Genomic DNA, 18,932 nt, shown 5'->3' on the forward strand with positions numbered 1-18,932 from the left:
TGATGCCATGCTAATGTGGCATGGCTTGTATTGGTTGAGAGTGCAAAAGAACAAGATTATTTGCTAGCTAAAACCCATGTAAACACAGTCATAATTACAGCAAAGGGTTTAGGTTGCTCAGGCAGCTTAGTTGTGTATCTCTAAAATGAATATTTTCTACAAGTATACACAGAACCCTATCTAAGAACAAGAAGAGTTACTACCTTGTTTCCATACAGAATTCACATTTTTTAAAACTGTTTACTTCAGAGGATAATATTACTTGCTGTGGAGGTTTCTCATATGTAGATGCAAGGCCACTGAAACCAAGATACTGGAGGATGCAGATCTGCAAAATCAGACTGCTGAGGAGTACCTCATTCTGTACTTACAGATAAATGGGTACCAGTATAAACTAAGATTTTTAGATAGTGGCTTTATTTTTTAAACTGCCTTGTACTAAAACTTTTCTTGTGTTTATTAATTCTCTGGTGCAACAGAAAGATGTAGGTAGGTACCTACATTATCTTCTAACACTGCCTTCTATAGGAAAGGAAGATGACGTGTGAAAAATACAAAAGACAAGTAAAATTATGGAAGAATCTGATTCTTCACCTGCAGTTCAGTTACAGACTGTAATTTTGGCCTGCCCCAGGCCTTTGTAAGGCTGAGATAGACTAGTCAAAACAGGAAAAGAGAGAGAGGTTTCTAGAATATCCATAAATGGTAGTTGGCAAAATATTTAGAAGAAACTGTCATAGTTTCCTGCATATGCTGTAAGTGAAGGGGAAAACAGACAAAATGGTCTAGTTTTGCAGTCTGAGCAAAAACTGACAAGCCCCAAAGCTAAGTAGACAAAAACTGGTACTTTGACTGGGAGTAGGTGGGAGCCATACCCAAAGCAAATCTACAGTCCACATCCACAGCAAACCTCCAGTCCCTAGGGCTTCCCCAAAAGCCCATAAATCTCATTTTCCAAAGGTAAGTTTGCTAGAAAACAGAGATGATTATTTACTCAGTTTTTCAAGACATGGTATACCTACCATGGCCACAATGTATAATGCACAGACCAATGAGAGTGACTTCAGGTACTGAAGTCTGGGGTTAGGTATAAAATCACTCATCCCAATCCAACACGCAAACTATCCCCGAGTAGCAAAGTACCTTAGAAAAACCATGTGGAGTCACTCATGTTTTGCACTATCAAATGATATTTTGGCATCAACCAAGTACAGCTGTCATATTTAATAGAAAACTGGATGCAGTGAGCCTGTAATATTTAAAACTGATGCCAGAGGAAATGAGGAATTGCAGAAGTACAAAGAAATAAAAACGGCCAAACAGAATAATCAATATGGTACAGTATCTGAAGGTCTTTCCCATACAGAAAGAGATACTATATATCTTACAGGGGAAAACAACAGTAACAGCTTGTAGTGGGGTCCCCAGAATTTGGCAAACAGAAACTGTGGATAGCTAGGCCCTATCATCTCAGCATCCTGCAAAAAGGAAGAGAAGGGGCAATGGGAACCTGCCAATTTGTGTAAGAATACCTTAAATGACAGTGATAGTGGGTTAGGACTAATGTGTCTACCAAAGCAAAGAGATCCCTTAAAGATCTGCAGCGAAAGAAGTGTCTGTCCAAGCCACTGAGACACATCACAGATACATCAAAAGCATCTGAAATGCTTTATGTAGTGCTCTGCATTCAAACACCCTGCCTCAGCTACACATATGCCATATTATTGGTGTTTAGCAGAGCCTGAAAGTCTTCTGCCTTAGCACAATATCACCAACAGAGCTGTGTCCATAATAATCCTCAAAAACTGTTGGTAAATGCTGTTCCTCAGAGTAGCTTTCCTGCAACTATGAGCAACGTCGTGCCTCATAAAAATCTGACTTAAAATATTCAATTGTAGTACTACTGCATTTTGGTATTGCTCTGTCTTGGACTGTCTGGGCTGAATTGCTTTGTTCTGCTTCTGTACTCATCTTCCCTGCCAGCTGGGGAACCACAATTTGTGCTCACATCTTTTCCTTATGAGATGTGGCTATTCCCAGAATGAAAGCTTCTTTATTAAGAAATCTTGTCTTGCTTCCCCATTACCAGTTGTCTTCTCAGTTGTTTCCACTCTGCGTGGCTGTTTTATGAAATGCAACCAGCATACAAACACTGCAGTAACGACATTTCACTTGTTGCATTCATGATAAACATCTATGCTGTACGTTCCCCTTGACAATCTTGTGGAAACTGTTACTAGAAAACAAACAAAAAAAAGCTTCACAAAATCCTTAGGGGACAAATAGATCACTATTAAAGACCAAGTAAACTTTTTGGGGCATAGCATAGCGAATGAATGTGTTTGTGTAGGTGGTGTTTATTGTATCCAGAAACACAAAGATTTTTCGAATATACTGGCAACACCATCACTTTTTCAGATTATATTTGTTTGTGAAACAGGTTTGCTTCATTGTCTCAGGAGCAACAGAACAATTGAGAACATGAGCGTTAACTTTTGAGTGTTCTTGCTTTCCATATATCACTAGACCTGTTACTGCTCTGCAGCTGGGTGAACATCAATCCTGCAATTTGGGAAAAAAAACTTGAAAACCTATCAAGGGGGTACAGATAAACATGATTCAATTGGGTTTTTGTTCAAGATTGTGCAGTCTTTACCTAAAGCATCATCTCTAAAAATGAAATACAGCTACTGTCTCATTTAATTCAATTTGAAGATAATTTCTCTAGCCAGACTTGCACAAAAGGGAAACATATGTATATATTGTCCAGTTCAAAAACAATATGGCCTCTTTGTCTGGTTTATTTAATTGCTTTCCTGCCAGGGATTCTCGGAAGTCTCTCTCTCTCTGCTGAATGAGTGTCCAACACCATTGAAAATACACCAAATGTTTTGAATTTACAGATTTGTAAATGTCTCTCCAAGCCACAGCTATTGACACTAAAGAGTTACATGTGCTGTCTCCTCTGTGGCAGGCTCACACTGGTCTGTTTAAGGTTTGTGTTCCACGAGCATCTGCTGAGGGCTGTTTGTAATAGCCTCCTCATACATGTTTATTCTGCCAGGCTATTCCTTACATTGAGCTGAATCAAAGAACCATAAGCACGATTAGTGTTAATTTGTTTTTAAATCTATGCATCTCACAGGAAGTCCCAGATCTGGTTTTGTACCTAAAGCATGAAGAGGGTAGGAATTCTTAACAGCTGAGACTGGGTATAATATGGGTCAGGATTTTTAGATGTCTCCAAAAAGCTGACAACGGAGCAGATAATCAGAACATGACACAGCATTGTGAAGCAGGCTGATGTACAGAAAGACAGTAGAAGATGATGAGACAAGCACAAAGACGGAGAAGGGCATGTGAAGGAGTATGTGCCAGGTTTCTCACCTACCCCAGCACAGGGATGGGGCTCAGCATCCTCCATTTCCTTGTTGTGGTGGCACTCTACATCAGATAGCTGGCAGAGAGGTAAGGCTTGCCATTCAGCTGGGAAGGTCCCTGAAGTCACCTTTCACCAGGATTTTTAGTAGCTTGAACTTGAACTTGGCTTGGATTCCTCCTGCTGGCAAGGGAAATGGGACTGCAAGGTGGCTGGGCTGGGAGCTTTGAGATCTTTGGGGACACTCAGATCTGAAGACCCAAATGTATCATAAGTCTGAACAGGTTCAGTTTGATGCTTCTGAAAGAGAGATCTTCATGGAGGAATGCCCCTCCTGCAGATAAGGTAAAGCTTAATCAGTCAATATTTGTATAACTGAAAATGTACAGAGCAAAATTATTATTAAGATAACACAGAGACAAGTAAACTAAAGGGTTCCTGTCACCCTCACTGGATTTGGGACTGGTCCAGTAAATAAGCCCATTAGCTGTTGATTCAAGCTAGCCCTTTTTTAATTTTAGGCTGGCAGATGCCTGCTTGCTTACATGGGCTTGAAAGTCTTGAGGCTTGTTACAGAGCTGTGTACTCTTTACATTTCCCATCATGCTCTGTGCTGCTAAAGAGTTTACAGTTTCTTTACCCAAACACATGCCAAATCCCGTTCTTATGACATGGTGTGATTCAGCACAATGAGATCAGCCAATGGACCAGGATTTATCCAATGAATTTTCTCAGAGAAAAGAGTGAAGATTTATTAAGAAGGGAAATTGGTTGTGGTTTACCTTGGTGTCTAGCATTGCAAGTGATAATTCTATTTCATTTTCAGTAAAGCAGAAATAAAATGTTTAGCATATAGTAAATGCTCAAATGGATGTATTATGCTACGTTGATGTTTATTCTGTTCATGTCAGAAAAAATAGATTAGCTTGTCTGTTAAATCTTACTTAACAATAAAGCTACACAATGACTGTCATTAATCATTTCCATGTTATGCACACATCTCGTAAAAAGTTTATATATGCTTGAAATTAACCTTGCATGTATTGTTTTGGTTTCATAGCAGCATGTTTGATGTGGTTTTTTCATTTCCAAGTGGAGGAAAAACCAAGAAGTTGTTTTGCAGCAGGGCTTTCTTTTTTTTTTTTTTTTTTTTTTTTAACATCTCTTCATACCGTTATGGTCTGCTTGGCTGCTAAAATGACAGACCTCTGGTTTTTGGCAAGTATGAAAGACAGCACAACCTTTTTGAACAACTTCATACAAATATCTGTAGATATAAGGATCTTTCCAGTGTACATATCAAGTGGGTTTACTATTCATGCTATCTCTTCAACACAGCCTCACTTTTCCAGTTACATACATACAAGACTTGTGCTTCCTATTCCAATCCTCTTACAGCTGAGCATGAATAATAAGGACAAGGGAGCTGAGGAAGACATAGGGGTGAGGACAGGACCAGGGACAGGACTTGAGTGGGGAAAATGGCTGTGAATGAATGTTTTATTGGTTAAAAAAAGCTGTGGGAGAAAAACCAGTTTCATAGGGCAATGGTGTAGAGGAGTGGAAGGGCTGCTGTAATGGTGAGAACCAGAAGGAAGGGGGGAGAACTCAGAGGTTGACAAGAGAGTACTGACATCTGTTTAGGCAGTGCTTAAAAGGTTAAAATTTCAGTAGCTGGCTGCATCTTAACCATTCTGGGAGATGCTTGTGTTTTGCTGAGACTGTGGACAGAAGAACCCAAAGATGAAGAGAAAAGATAAAGATGTTACAACAGGGACAGTACTTGTGATAGCATCTTCAAATATCAGTAAATATTTCACCGAAGTAACTATGCTGCAAATGATCTCACCTATGAAGTGTGAGTTTGCTACAGCTGGAGAATGAATTCAGGAGGTAATGTCTACAACACAGAGGCAGCCCTGCTTTTAGAGTTACATCCCAGTGCAGTCTGAATTGCAGAATGACTAGTGACCTTTCTTAGTTTTAGGGCAGAAAAATGCACTTCTGCCTATATCTTGGTACAACAAAAATGGAAGGCAAGTTAGTGCAAGAACCATAACTAACTGCTACTATCAGAGCTGAGAGCTTTGAACAAATAAGATCCAAAACAAATGTTCAAATCATTAAGGCTTCAGGATGGGCTTAACTGTCCCAAGCATGTTTCTGTGTCAGTAGGAAACAGGATATTACCCAGTGCATCAGTATGTAATTAAGAGGAAGCTGGTATATGGGGTGAAGCAGTGTCTGTGAGGGTGAGTTCTGCTGTGCACAGGTGCTGAAGCTGGCTTAGCAAATGTTGAAAGTAAAGGCTGTTTCCTGCACAACCATGCTCATTGTGAGCTTAGCCTCCCCTACAGCATGCTCCCTGGGGTGATGACTGTGAAAAAAGGGGTACCATCAATGCGGTTCTGGCTAGGGTGAAAGAGGCAGATGTTGGGCTGCTCAGCCTTGTAGACAGCAGCTGTGTTTTTGGTTACGACTATTTGCTGAGCAGGGTAGAGGAAGTCGGCAGCCTTGCAATGTGTGAAGGAACAGTTTGTCTAACATCTAGCTTGTTTTTCATGGATGTTATGTAGTGGGAGCACTTTCCTTATTCCCTGTGGAAGTCAAGGAGGCCATCAGTGGACTAGCAGCTGCAGAGCATAATTGCTATTAGACTCAATCTCAAATGAGGTCATAATAATAAATATCATAAACATTGTAAAGTACATTTGATGGTCTTCAACACCTGTAGGTTGCTTAGTATTTGTGGCAGCCATCACTTTATGGAACAGGAAAAGGTAAATATTTTTGCTAATAAAAATTGGTGAGATTTTCTCTATTTCCATCTTTCCCCTTCTCTATTCCTACGCTAACTCTCTAAATCTTTTTTTTTGAAGTAATCTGCTATTCAGATCCTTTTTGCTAAGGCCCAGTTTCCTGCTAAGAAAATCTTATAGAGGAAGAGGGAGTAAGAGACCATGATACAAGGCAGGTACTGTTTTGCAGGAGAATTTCTTAGATTCTGGCATAACTATTTCTCTGCAGTAAATGTATGTTTTCCATCAGACTTTGCTCTACCATGTGGCCTAATCTTCTTGATATTCTGCCCAACACATTATGAGCTCAAGCTACTATTTCTTTCCTTTGTACAAGCCAGTAATATAAATGCTAGAGCAAATGGTATAAATCTCAATGGAAAACACATATCTGTTTCATGGGGGTTATTAGTTGCCAATGGGAATAAACAGATTTTTCGTCTTTGAAGAGCTCGTTAGCTTCTAAGAAAAAAAAGCAATACAAAAAACCTTTCTAACCTTGTAAATCTATTGGGACCCAAACCCAAAATTTCATTTAGTATTTTTGGGAGCGTCTGCTGACCTTGGCTTCAGCAAACTTTGTGAGCTGTACTTTAGCCCACACAGCTTTAGATGCTCACAGTTAACTTTGAATATATCCATTACTGCTTGTGTCCAAACTGAAAAAGGGTGTTGGTTTAGAAAACAACTGCTTGTGACTCCATGATGAACTCCTCTATTAGATCATCCCTATTGCTAGCTTTTCCCTACTATTTGAATACTTACCTTTTCCTCAAGGTTGGCCAAGGGAGTATCTTTCTTGGACAGAGTAAAGCACCTATCAATACTCCCTGAAAATCCTATCCACGTAGAGAAGTGCAGTGTATGCAGAAGGTGCAAATCCCAGCTACCTGTCTCATTCTGTGTTTCTATTAAAGCAAAAAAAAAAGGAAACCAGCAAGATCTATTGGGTCAAATATTGTGATTCTTACTTGATCTAAATTGCTGTCGATGTTGAAAGGAGGATTGTTCAAGAGAGTACGATGAAGTCTACTGCTTTTGTTTTCCCAGAAGGCAGTCACATCCTCCTGGTGGTCTTATCTCCAGACTGAATCTCTAGAGGGAATTCTAAAGGATCACTTTTAATCATATGTATTTCAGCATACAACACATTTTAGAAACTGGAAAAAGAGTCTGTGGATAAACAGCACATATCAGAAAAAGGTGGGAAAAATATTTTTTATTCAGCATCATTTTACTGGTTCCATACCACTTGAAGTAATGGTTTTATGATTAAGAATGCTATGTAGAAAGAATCAAGTATTTAAACTTAAATGGAATGATTTTCATCCAAAATGTACGCATGTACGCTTGGAAATGCTGGCAAATTAATTAAAATTTCCAGACTTGTAAATACAAATCTCTGAATAAATTTTGTAAATTTTAATAAAATTAATTGTACTGCTAAATCTAATAAATCACATTTTCAAATGGATTTTTAAAGCCGTCAATTGACAATGTATTTGAATCTAAATTAAAGTTTCATAGTCCAGGCTAAGTAGTAACTACAATACCTGAGCTGTTCACAGTATATATATGAACAACTTATTCAATCTAAATGAATAAATAGTACCAAAATATTCATAACGAGTTGTAAGTTCTTAAAGAATATTTTTTTCTGTATCAGTAGAACTGGTCAGTGAATATAATTTCAAGAGTTACTGAGATATGAAAAGCCCATCGGTAGCATGACTATTGGTGCTCCAAGAACAAAGCCACAGTAACCTCAGGATTCAGATTTCTACCATTACCACCTCTATGTCATCTCTCTTGTGGCTGCCTTACACTCCCACACACTTGACTGTTCAAAAATTACTGCTAAAATTAAAATTTCTGTTGCTGAAGATCATGAACAGAGTCTTTCTTTCACTTCACCTACTATTCATAAGTGAGTTTGAATTTCATGCCCAGCCCTTCTCCTAGCATGAACATTGGATGTTTTTTATATATGTAGTCTCATCCTCACTTTGAAAATGACCTGTAGCTGGCAATAAGTCAGCAGTTGTTTCTTTTTTAATTTAATGCCATTGGCTGTTATTAAGAGGACCTCATTAGTAAACACTAAAGGAACAAGATAACTGTCATCGATTGTAGAGAAAAAAACCACGAGGGAGAATTTGCCTGCTATGTTTGAACCACACTTTCTGCACTACTGATAATATTTTTTCCTGTCTTAGGATAGTGATAGGATTGTGTCCAGATTTAGTGACCCAGTTCACTGTCAACTCTGGGTCATCATGAAGCAGAACCCTGTCTCTTTTATGTGTTTGCATAATGAATCATAATAGTCAAGGATATTTTCAGACCAAGCAACCTTATCTATCAACTTCCACCTATGTTAGAGAAGTGTTTACACTTCAGAAAAATATTCAGCATTTTGAGGCATGCCTTTCTATGTAAATAAAGTAACTCTACAACACTTTAAACGTCTTAATAAAATACAAGAAATATAAATGTGTATTCACACACAACACCTTATCAAGGCCATTTGCTTCTGAACGAATACAGTGGCTTCATGTGTTCCATAATCCCAGAATGTACATCTTTGTATGGAGCCAAAACAGAATTGGAAGGTCTTGCACAGAAATTTGACTCCAATGATAAAGTTTCTTTGGTCATGTAAACAAAAAGAGCATAAAGGAAGGACAATAGAGGCATAAGCCAAAATTAAATCAGTATTTTACCTTTCCAGAACAATGCTAAAGTTGAATTCAAGGGCCAAGGCAGGATGGCTAGGTGGCATGAGAGTACGGAACTAGAAATTATTATGTTAAAGATGGAAACAGAATTTACTTCCCGCAAGTCAGGGGAACATCATAATCTTCACTGCAGAATCCTGCAAACCCCTCCCCTTTGGGACAGTAGGGCTCAGAGGAAGATCTTTAATACAGAGTGAAAAATCTAACCTGATTTTTTGTGTGTGTGTGATTCATGTGCTACACGTTTGTGAATTATAAAACAAGTTTTCCTTTCTAAACTGGAAGCTAACCTTTTGGAATCAGAAAAAAAAAAGGTGTAAAGCTCATGGGATTATTAATCATAGGGATGTGATGGGATACTGTTGTGATTGCAGCAGACACTATCCCAAGCTTTACTAAGTAAAGTTGTTTTCAGCAGAGATCAAGAAATACTGTTGCTTTTCCCCTCTGCAAAGTGAGATCCCACCTGTAAGAAAGATGGATCAAAGTGAAATAGGTGATGAGAAGGGATTTTTTGTCAAATTGAGTAGAAAGTGTTTCAGAACAGGATAATAAATGGGCTTTATTGTTTTGTCAGAATTCTTCCAAATGAGAGGTTTTATAGATACATCAGCTCTTAAGGCCAACAATGGCAATGGCTCAAAAGTAAATAGAAATAAATCATTGTATTTGTAAGCTAAATATTTCTAACCATCAGTAGTGCTACAGAACAAATTTCCAAAAGGAATAGTAATGGGAAAATAGACTACTGAAATGAGTGATGGTTCTTAATCCATTTGTGGATGAGATTACTTGGCACACTGAGCAGAGGGCAGGATTCAATGCTGCAATAGGACCCTCCTAGTCCTGTGCTTTTCAGAGTGTAGAGACCTGTTCTTGCCTGTTATAAACAGTGTAGTCAGTGAATTTGTATTTCTTCCTTGCAAATAATCTTGTAAAGTTTTTTCCTCATAGTATGACACACTTCAAAAAGATGAGAAATAATTTCTAGTCTGAAAGTCTTTGTATAAAAATACAGAATTCAAAAGAAAAATAAGTAAGGTGAGTGAGCAGTTTTCACCAGGATCTCACTGAGTCGATGATATTTTAGTGTCTGAAGAAAGAACCACAGGTAGACTTCCAAGGATGTGGGATGACACCTGTAATCGGCTGAGTTCTTTGAAAGTGTGTGTTTAAAAAGGACAAAACGTGAAAGGTACCAGTTTTGGAGGTATAGCAATCTCAGTCAGGGCACTTGTACTAGCATATCGCTAGAAACTGTGTATTTAAGGATATCTTAAGGTGCTTATATTTTTCCTGGGCCTGTGTCATGGTTTAACCCCAGCAGGCAGTATGGGAGATCCCTTTGGTCAGTTGGGGTCAGTTGTCTCAGCTGTGTTCTCCTCAAAATTCTTTTGCACCCCAGTATTGGTAAGAAATTCCCAATTTCTTTGTTGAACAGAGTTTATTTCTTGACTCATGCATTTTCATTAACTTTATGTAAGCTTGACGATATGATCCAACAGAAGGTTATAGGTTCTGTAGGTATACTGTAGGTTCTGTGATTATTGCACTGTGACATCTTTTTTGCACATGGTAGAAGTAATACACCTCAGTTGTACACTTACAAAAACAAAATTAAAATTTGAACACGTTAATGTCCAGCTGGGCCACTTTCTTCTGCTTATTAGGCTGACTGCATCAAGATTCATCAAACGTAGGTTGTGTTACAATCCCTGCCACTTTTTGAGCTGCTGCTGCTCGTTTTCTTCCTGGGCCTCTCCAGCAGTTCTGATGCCAAGCCCAAACTGCTAAGCCCAACAGAGTCTGTTCATTCTGGTTCCTCTTTGCACACACTGTGTCTCATTTAATATTAGGGTGTTGGGTTCACTGGCAGTAGTGGTCCAGTGGGTTAATATAACACTGTAGTTTCAGGTACAGTTTTTGAACACAAACATTCACTTTAATGTTAGACACAGACACTACTTGTAAACCAGTAGTATATTTTAATACATTAACATTTTACATTTAAGTTTACATTTTAATACATTCACTACTCTGATCACATACTTCACCTACGTTATTAACCTTGGGATATCATCAGCCTGTCTGGATTGCCATCAAATATTCATAGCATTTTGCTGTTAATTTATGGTGCCATTTTTATAACTACTTACAACTGTGGTTGAATGGCATATACCAGGGGTGAAATCCTGGTGAAATTAAATGACTGATGAACTTCTCTTGCTCTGGTAGGTTACTGAAGGTATTTATTTTAAAGTTTTTCAATTTCCTATTTAAATAAATAGCATAATTTTACTTTAAATTGATATTTAAATAATTTCCTTTAGCTGAGTATAAGAGTTCTACTTGAGCTGATCAAGTCTGAAGAAACTTACTGCCCTGGGCAACTGTAGTACTCATATGAAGACCAAATCCTCAGAACAACTTTAGAAATTCATAGTTTCTGTAAGTAGCAATGAAAGGAATAATTAAGGTTGTTATGGACCCTGCATGTTTACTGTGTCTTTCTCTGGATCTCGCTTTTGATACAGGACTGGAGATAGCAACAATGCAGTATACAGAGTCCGTATTCTATATGAACTCCAATTAGAAATCACCCTAATAATACATTATAATTAAGGATTTCCTTGTTGTAATCTGGACCATTTGCTGATATACACTGCCTATAACTAGCTCTGAAGAATATCTGTTTTGCTGCCTATTAAGTCATTGTTAAACCGTTGTGCTCACAGCTATAGGTGCAACCCTTTCCAAGACTTAGCATAACAATGTCCTAAAGTATCACAGGAGATAACGAGTGTCAGTGACAAAGATGCTGGTAAATACTGTGTTTTATGCCACAACTGTTCAAGAAAAAAACATATGAGCTTTCTTTTCCATGACATCTGTTACATCTCAGTCAGTGACTAGTTCCAAGTAATTGTCTACTCTTGGGGTTGGTTGAGTGTTTCATGATGAGGAATTTTTGTTATACTTGGATAAACTCACTAAAACTCAGACTTGACTTTTGGCTTACAAAGAAAAAGGCTGGCTTCAGAAAGGACAAATGCTTTTTTGGCTTGAGTTTTGGTCAACAGTATCTCTTGGTGAGACTCTGGAAGCACTGGGGGAGTTTCAAACTGATAAATAAGCCAAACACACAAGTTGCTTTTGATCAATGAAATTAGTAGGAGAAAGCAAGATACCACTTCATTTGTAGTTAAAACGGGTGAAAACTTGCTTTGTTTCTCATTTCTTTGTAGTCTCACAAATTCTCTAATTACCAACTTGCTACCAAACATTCCTTCTATGACAGCACATGTAGTCAGAACAAAAAAAAAAATAAAATCCTTGTTTTTCTCATGTTTTATGTTTTGTGGTACAATACTGCGCTGAGCTCTAATGCTTGTTTGCCACCTCACAATAAATGAGAATAAAGAGTGTAAACTCTAAGCATTGATGCTAATTGAATAAAAGGGGTTACAGCCATAGTCCAATGTGACAGAGATAAATCCAACCTGGAGCATTTATTTGCTTATTTAACTTCCTTATAGGCTAAGCTATAAAGCTATAACCTCTACAGGCTAACAATCTTCTGTTCTCAAGACAATTTGTGATGGTGATAAAATATCAGTGTTCATACATGTTGTTCAGCTTTACATTGTACTTTACTAGGTACAATACCAGTAGTCATCTTGTCTCTTTTGTTCAGGGCATGTACAGAGGTAAGTTCACAGGGAATGAGAATAAGCAGAACTACCATTGTAAAAACTCATCAAAAGAGCTAATGTCATTATCCTACCTTCCCAGTCTCCCTCTGGTTCCTTCACACATCTCTGAAAGTGCAGCACTTGGCCAGGCACAGCTGGGACTTCCTCAGGATTGGCCACGTCAGGAAAGTGATGATGCTCAGTTCTAACACCCATGGAGGGCCATTTCACCCCTCAACCCCTCATCAATGGGGAGAACCCACAGCATTGGAGCATGGCTGTGTCCAGGACAAGGTCTGTGTGCCCAGCCCACCGTCCTACCTTAGCTGGGGTTGTAACTGGGGACTTTGTCTCAGAGCTCTCAGCTGAGAGGATTACAGGGACCATTAGGAAGAGTTTCTCAGAAAGAAAACGTCAACATTCAGCTTTTACTTCATGTCCAGAGGTAATACAAAGTTTGGGTATGCATTTTGTTTTTGATTTTAAATTTCTATATCCTTAATTTCATTGGTTCCTATGTGACTCAAAGACAACTGCTCTCAGAAGAGGGCCACCATGGCAGATTAGAATGTCTTCAGCAGTCAAGTTAAGATTGACTGTTTATTCATGAGAAATTGGAAGCAAAGTCTTTTTGAATGAAGGGTTTTTCATAGTTAAATATCCCAGATGAGGTTATTGCAGTCTTTTGGGAAGATGCTAATCAGTACATGTGAAATCCTTAAGAAATGTTTGTTTTTCACAAAAGAAACTCCAGTTTTACTGTGCTAAACTGTAATTGTTACTAGAATAATCATGGCAGAACCACAAAGATAATGGATATTTTTCTTGCCCTCAGATCCCTGATGTGCCTCTTGTTTGGCTTACAAATAATTGATGTCCTGTCTTTGCTGTGCCTATAGTGAGACCAAAGGGCCTAGTCCTTTGACATAAATTTTCAAGCATAATACTCAGAGACTCTCCAGTCCTTTCCATATGGGATTAGACAGGGATGCCTGCATGCAGTCCTACTCCTGAATGAGTGGGTTTGACACTAAGAATACTTTCCAGCATCCATCTTTGTTGTCTCATTTGGAGCAAATCCTGTTCTTCCAGTGCATTTTATTTGACTTTCACTTATTTGACATCTTCTAGTATTAGGTATGCTTGCTTCAGTCATTATTGCAGTTTTTCTCTTTTTTATTATAACAACTGTTTCTTTGTTTTTCTTCCTGTTCCCTAATTCACTCCTCATACTCTTCTCTGTCAAAGATAAATCTCCATCTGACATTTCTTCCTCACAGCCTTCTGTTTCAATTTCTTGCCTGGTATTCCTCTGATTTTTCCTCCCTGGGAACCTCAAGTTGTCCTCATTAATTTTAACTATCTAACATACTCCTCAGTTGAGGAACAGGAACCCTGACACTGTGTTTGTGTGCAGGTGTATCCACATGCAGTATGGTCACTCCTTTTACTGACAGGCCTGTGGATTTGTCTATCTGCTTGGGTGGCATTCCCAAATTACTGGGTGAGCCACAGCAGGACTCTCTGCTCTTGGTGACCTCCCAGGAGCCGCATTTCAAGCCTATGACTTGGTTGTCTTTGGTGTCTCTGTCTACTTGCCCACTAACGCATAGCATGGACTCTCTCAAGCTGTTAAAAATTCCCCTTAACACTCAAAGGTAAAGATCTGATTTCTTCCTCTCAACTGAATAGTAGGATGCTATTTCTCTCTCTCTCTCTCTCCCTCTGTGTATCTGTCTGGTCCAGATGCCTTTCACAATCACTTACTAAAACCTACTGAAAGTATTGTATTTGGGGGTGTGCCTGAGGGAAAATATTCATGATCTCAGTGGATTTTAAATTGTTCCTGGTATCCTTGTTTTTGTTGAACATGATATAAGGCAAGCTTGAAATACATGTCCAGAACAAGACTGGACATTGAGTTCACTCTAACTTTCATGGCACAGACTCAAAAACTTGTTATGATTGAAGGGGAAAAATGGCAATTCACACAAATATCTTTCTGCGCAGTTAAGCCATACCTCTAGATTGTTCCTGGCACCCCACAGCTGGAATCTTCAGTTCATACTTAGAAAAATACAAACTTCTTGGTATGCTTCTCCTCAGACTGTGAACAAACACATTATGTTCACTCCTTATTCTGTATTGTTGATTAAATGAAAACTGAATCTTTCTAACCAGTTCGCATCACCTACAGTTGAAAAATGTCAGCTTTTATTGTAATCAAACAAAAAGCAAAACCCACTACTTAAAGCAAAACAACTTTGGCATGGGAAATTGAGATAAGGTAGAATAACTTCATTTCTGATTTAAGAACTCATTTGAAATAAATAATCTAAACCCATGTTTTTCCTACATAAATTGGTTCAGAAAAGACACCAGCAAGTGCCATAATTCATGTATACATTGACGTATGAAAGTGGCTGATCTAGGACAGTATTGTAACCCGTCGTAGTCACTTGCGGTTGCGAAACTGAGAACTAAGATTTTAATGTAATACAACTGTGGTGAAATATAGTGCAATATTAGTGCCCAGGCAGTAACAGTGAATGAAAAGAATGATACCTTCATGGGAAGGGACAGAGAAAGATCTTCCTGAAATGTAATTAACTGGTCACTGACATAAGATATACAGTCTATTTGTAAATAAACATTCCACTGTAAATAAACACATAAATAAATAGCTCAGAGGCCATTAGATACCCTGGTAGGTGTACTAGATGCCCAATTGCATAGAAGTATGGAACTGCAATGTGGGCATAAAAATAATGTTGTTCATAGTTTCAATCTCAGATATGTATCCATTTATTTTGTTTAGTAAAACAATTTTGTCTCTTTCCTTCAGTGTTACTTACCTAATTTTTGTCCCTTGGGTTGCCTAGGCTTTTAGATAGTGAAAATCAGTGCCTGGTCCCACAGCTGTTGAAGCTAATGAAAAATTCTGCCTTCTGTATGGCTATATAGAAACAGAACAACCTTTACTGCTAGAAGGCTAGCAACAGTTTTCCATTGTGTTCATTCTACCTGCTATATTATTTCTAGCTTTACTACCAACCTAATTTCCTATTTTAGGTCTCTGGCTTCCTAAGTCTTACGTTAGGGTTTGTTTGTTTGTTTGTTTATTTAAATAATCTTTGAAATTTATTTTAAACTTGATAGCTTCCATAAATTCAGTCTTGCATTGTCGCTGCCAGAACATACATTCTTTTCTGGTTAGGGTTGACTTTCCATAACTTTTTTAAGATACCCTTTGGCTATTTTGCTTTTATGCTTAAGGTTATGCATTCCCTCTATGATATTTTTAAGAAGCTCCCATGCTGAGCTGAGTGACTTTAATTACTCATTTTCTGATGTCATATTATGGGGCTTTTAGCTCTGTCTTTTAAGTATCCTTAGCACAAAGATTTTTTTGTTTTGTTTTGTTTTGTGTTATTCCTTCCTCCAGACAGTTGTGTATTGTGGACAGTAAGAGATAGTAATTGTGATCTCACTGTGTTATCATTCAGTGCCGTGATGCTACTCAACTAATTCAGGCATATCTCTACTACAAAAAAAGTGAATCCTCTCTGACTGCCATGTGCTATAGCATTTAAGTTTTGCGTATAGTTGTACCCTTATATCTGCTCCTAGATTTTCATACAGACCATACATAATTTCTGTTTGCTACTGAATATATGCCCACATTGGATCCATGTTTGTTGTAGGCAGAGAGTGTGTCTTTACCCATGATAAAGGCTATGTAACAGATTAAAGGACAGTATTATCAGATTCCATATTAAATGCTTACTTTAATCACTCTGGTGCAGTGGAGAGCAAGAAGACTGTTCTGGATACTGTCTAGGGAGGGCAAAGGAGAAATGATGGAACATCTGAGCAGACTTACTAAGCCATGGCTGAGGCCCCACCTTGTATCAGGAGGGGAACTGAGACAGAAGGCTAGAAGGACACAGAGGAAAATATAAATGCATAAGAAAACAAAAGGATGATGAGAGGAGAAAGTTTATAACTACCCTTTAAGAGCTTGAGAACCTGACCTCTCCAGAAATGTCTTGCTCCCCTCCAGAGGATAGCTCATGAAACTATGCTTGCACTGTGTTAGCCCATTTATTCTCAGTTCCTGATTGCATAACCCTGAGGTTGGGAAAACCAGAATAATAGTTGCCAATGAAATTCATTTTGGGTTCCTTTCACATAAGCATCATGTAGTATTTCCAAAAAAGGTAATGCTAGTAGTAACCATGATGTTTTTGGAGGCAGACATTTGGTGAGATCATATTTGCTTTCAGTTGGATTAGATTAGGTGAGATCATTATAGAAACAGGTGAATATTTTTTTTGGTAGTAAATTTTGTGCTGTCTGAGGAACTGCTATGCTCTGATTGTTTATTTAAAAATTGTAGTGTACAGTCCCATATTTTTAGAAGTTCTTTCTGTTTGTTTGTTGGCTATTAAACTTTTATTACTAAAAAGACTGTACCTAACATTTCTACAAGCAATTGAAATTGAAAGCCATTTGGAAGAACCAGGTTTTATAGCTGTCACAGATTAATAAGATGCCCATATGGATAGACATAAGTCTTTGGTTTATGACTATAAAATCTGCTAAGGAGAATAATGAATCACCATAATGTTTCCTAATGCCGAATCTGAAGGATATGAGAAATCATAACGTGGCAGAGAACACCCTATCAAACACACCTTGAGAAGTTTATATACAGTTTATTCCAGCTAATACCTATAATATACCTCACTCAGAGATACTAGGAATCCCTCAGTATCATTCTTAATTTCAATCTAACAGCAAAATAGGGGAACTCAAAGAGTGCTCTGTGTGCCAGATTTCTTTCCCTCCTGCCCTTGTTTTCGCTGGTCTTTCGAATATAGCAAAACCTATCATATTTCTATGCATCTTTGCTTTTGCATAACATCTATTCTAGAAGAAATGGTATATTGTCCTGGAATACAATGTACCGATAATGACTTGCATCACTTAGTCATTTTGGAATGTATTTCCTATGAAATAACACAAGATAACTATGTTACATAGTTAGCTCTTATGCTTACAAAAGATTTAAAGTCATGAGAGTTTTCTTGTCTGGGATCAGGACCAAAATCTATGTCGACAAATTTCCATAAGGGTTGCTGGATGCCTTCTTGTAAAGTCCTAAATAGTTGTGCTTTTATAAAGGCAAGGAAATAAAATATTTTTAAGCACTTTTTTCTTCAAGTGTGCTGTTGATGAAGAAAAGCATGAGGAAACACTGAAAGGAAACGGAACTGTGGTGAAAGAGCCTCCTGTTGAACAGAATAGTTCATCAAGTCCAACAGTAGCAGAAAGTAAATGAAAATGTGACCTGAATCAGCAGCTGAAAAAAAAAAAGAGTAGAAGTTAAGCCCGTTAGAAATGCTTCAGTCAGATTTTTGGCATAGTTTTGCCCGCATATTATATGTCTAAAATACTGTAGGTATGTTCTCAAAATAATAATAATAATAAAACTGTACTAGACATTAAAGCAATTCTTCCTGAAGAAGCAATAGAAGTTTAATAGAAACCATCTGTTAAGATGCTTGGACTCAAGAGGCCATTGTTTTAGCTGGTCATTTTGATCTTTTCCTGTGATATTTTTAACAACAAATTCTTTGCAAAGATATCCCATTTAAATAATTTCTAAATTAGAATGTATTTTCCCATATTAAGGAGGGGGGGGGAACATCAATCAGGCTATACTTTTATTTTCTTAATAACTACTTATGTGTTCTCTTATTCATGGCAATAAGCTCCTCCTGGAACCATTTGCTACTTTGTATTTAGTGAAGTCTTACACTAAAGCTTTCTTGGAAACATAGCATAGGAAGTTGAAGCATGCCACTAGTATCTTGTAGTAGTCAGCTTTTCTTCCCTGTTTTTTTAACACTGAGCTCTGTCTTATGCTCATTAACATGTACATGGGAGGGAGATACAGCCAGAAGTCAGTAATGAGATAAACTCTCTCTGCAATGATTAATTAAGAAAATATTTTTATTAAAGCAAAAACACTGATAAGGAAACTCCTCATTTTTCTTCTCACTACACACTTTTTAACTTTGTACTTCCCTTCATTTAGAGGCCACCTCTGTGCACAGCACTACAGTGTAGCACACAGTCCTCTGAAATGGGCCTTAATTAGGTTTCAGTTCTGCTAGCGACACAGTTAGAGTGGCTAGAACATTTAGCACAGGTAAAATGTCAGAATAATTTCTCACTCCACATAGGTTTTGTACTGGGCCGTTTCACACAAGGGACTTTTGTGCTGCTGTGACTGCTACCAATGCCAGGACACACTAAT

The 18,932-nt window shown here is 37.9% G+C and overlaps 1 long non-coding RNA gene across 7 annotated transcripts in view; it reads right to left on the reverse strand.

Moving 5' to 3' along the window:
• LOC142050252 (uncharacterized) overlaps positions 1–18,932 on the reverse strand; it is a 40,996-nt gene that overhangs the window by 2,887 nt on the left and 19,177 nt on the right. For 5 of the 7 annotated variants that reach the window (XR_012657967.1, XR_012657968.1, XR_012657970.1 and 2 more), the window contains 3 exons: positions 14,629–14,714; positions 7,149–7,350; positions 3,392–3,713 (listed from right to left, as the gene is read on the reverse strand). This is a non-coding gene — a long non-coding RNA (uncharacterized LOC142050252). The remainder of the gene's footprint in view (positions 1–3,391; positions 3,714–7,148; positions 7,351–14,628; positions 14,715–18,932) is intronic. The other 2 variants (XR_012657971.1, XR_012657969.1) reach the window with 2 other exon arrangements.

The sequence above is a fragment of the Phalacrocorax aristotelis genome, chromosome Z, assembly GCF_949628215.1.
Source record: "Phalacrocorax aristotelis chromosome Z, bGulAri2.1, whole genome shotgun sequence".
NCBI classification, from domain to species: Eukaryota; Metazoa; Chordata; class Aves; order Suliformes; family Phalacrocoracidae; genus Phalacrocorax; species Phalacrocorax aristotelis.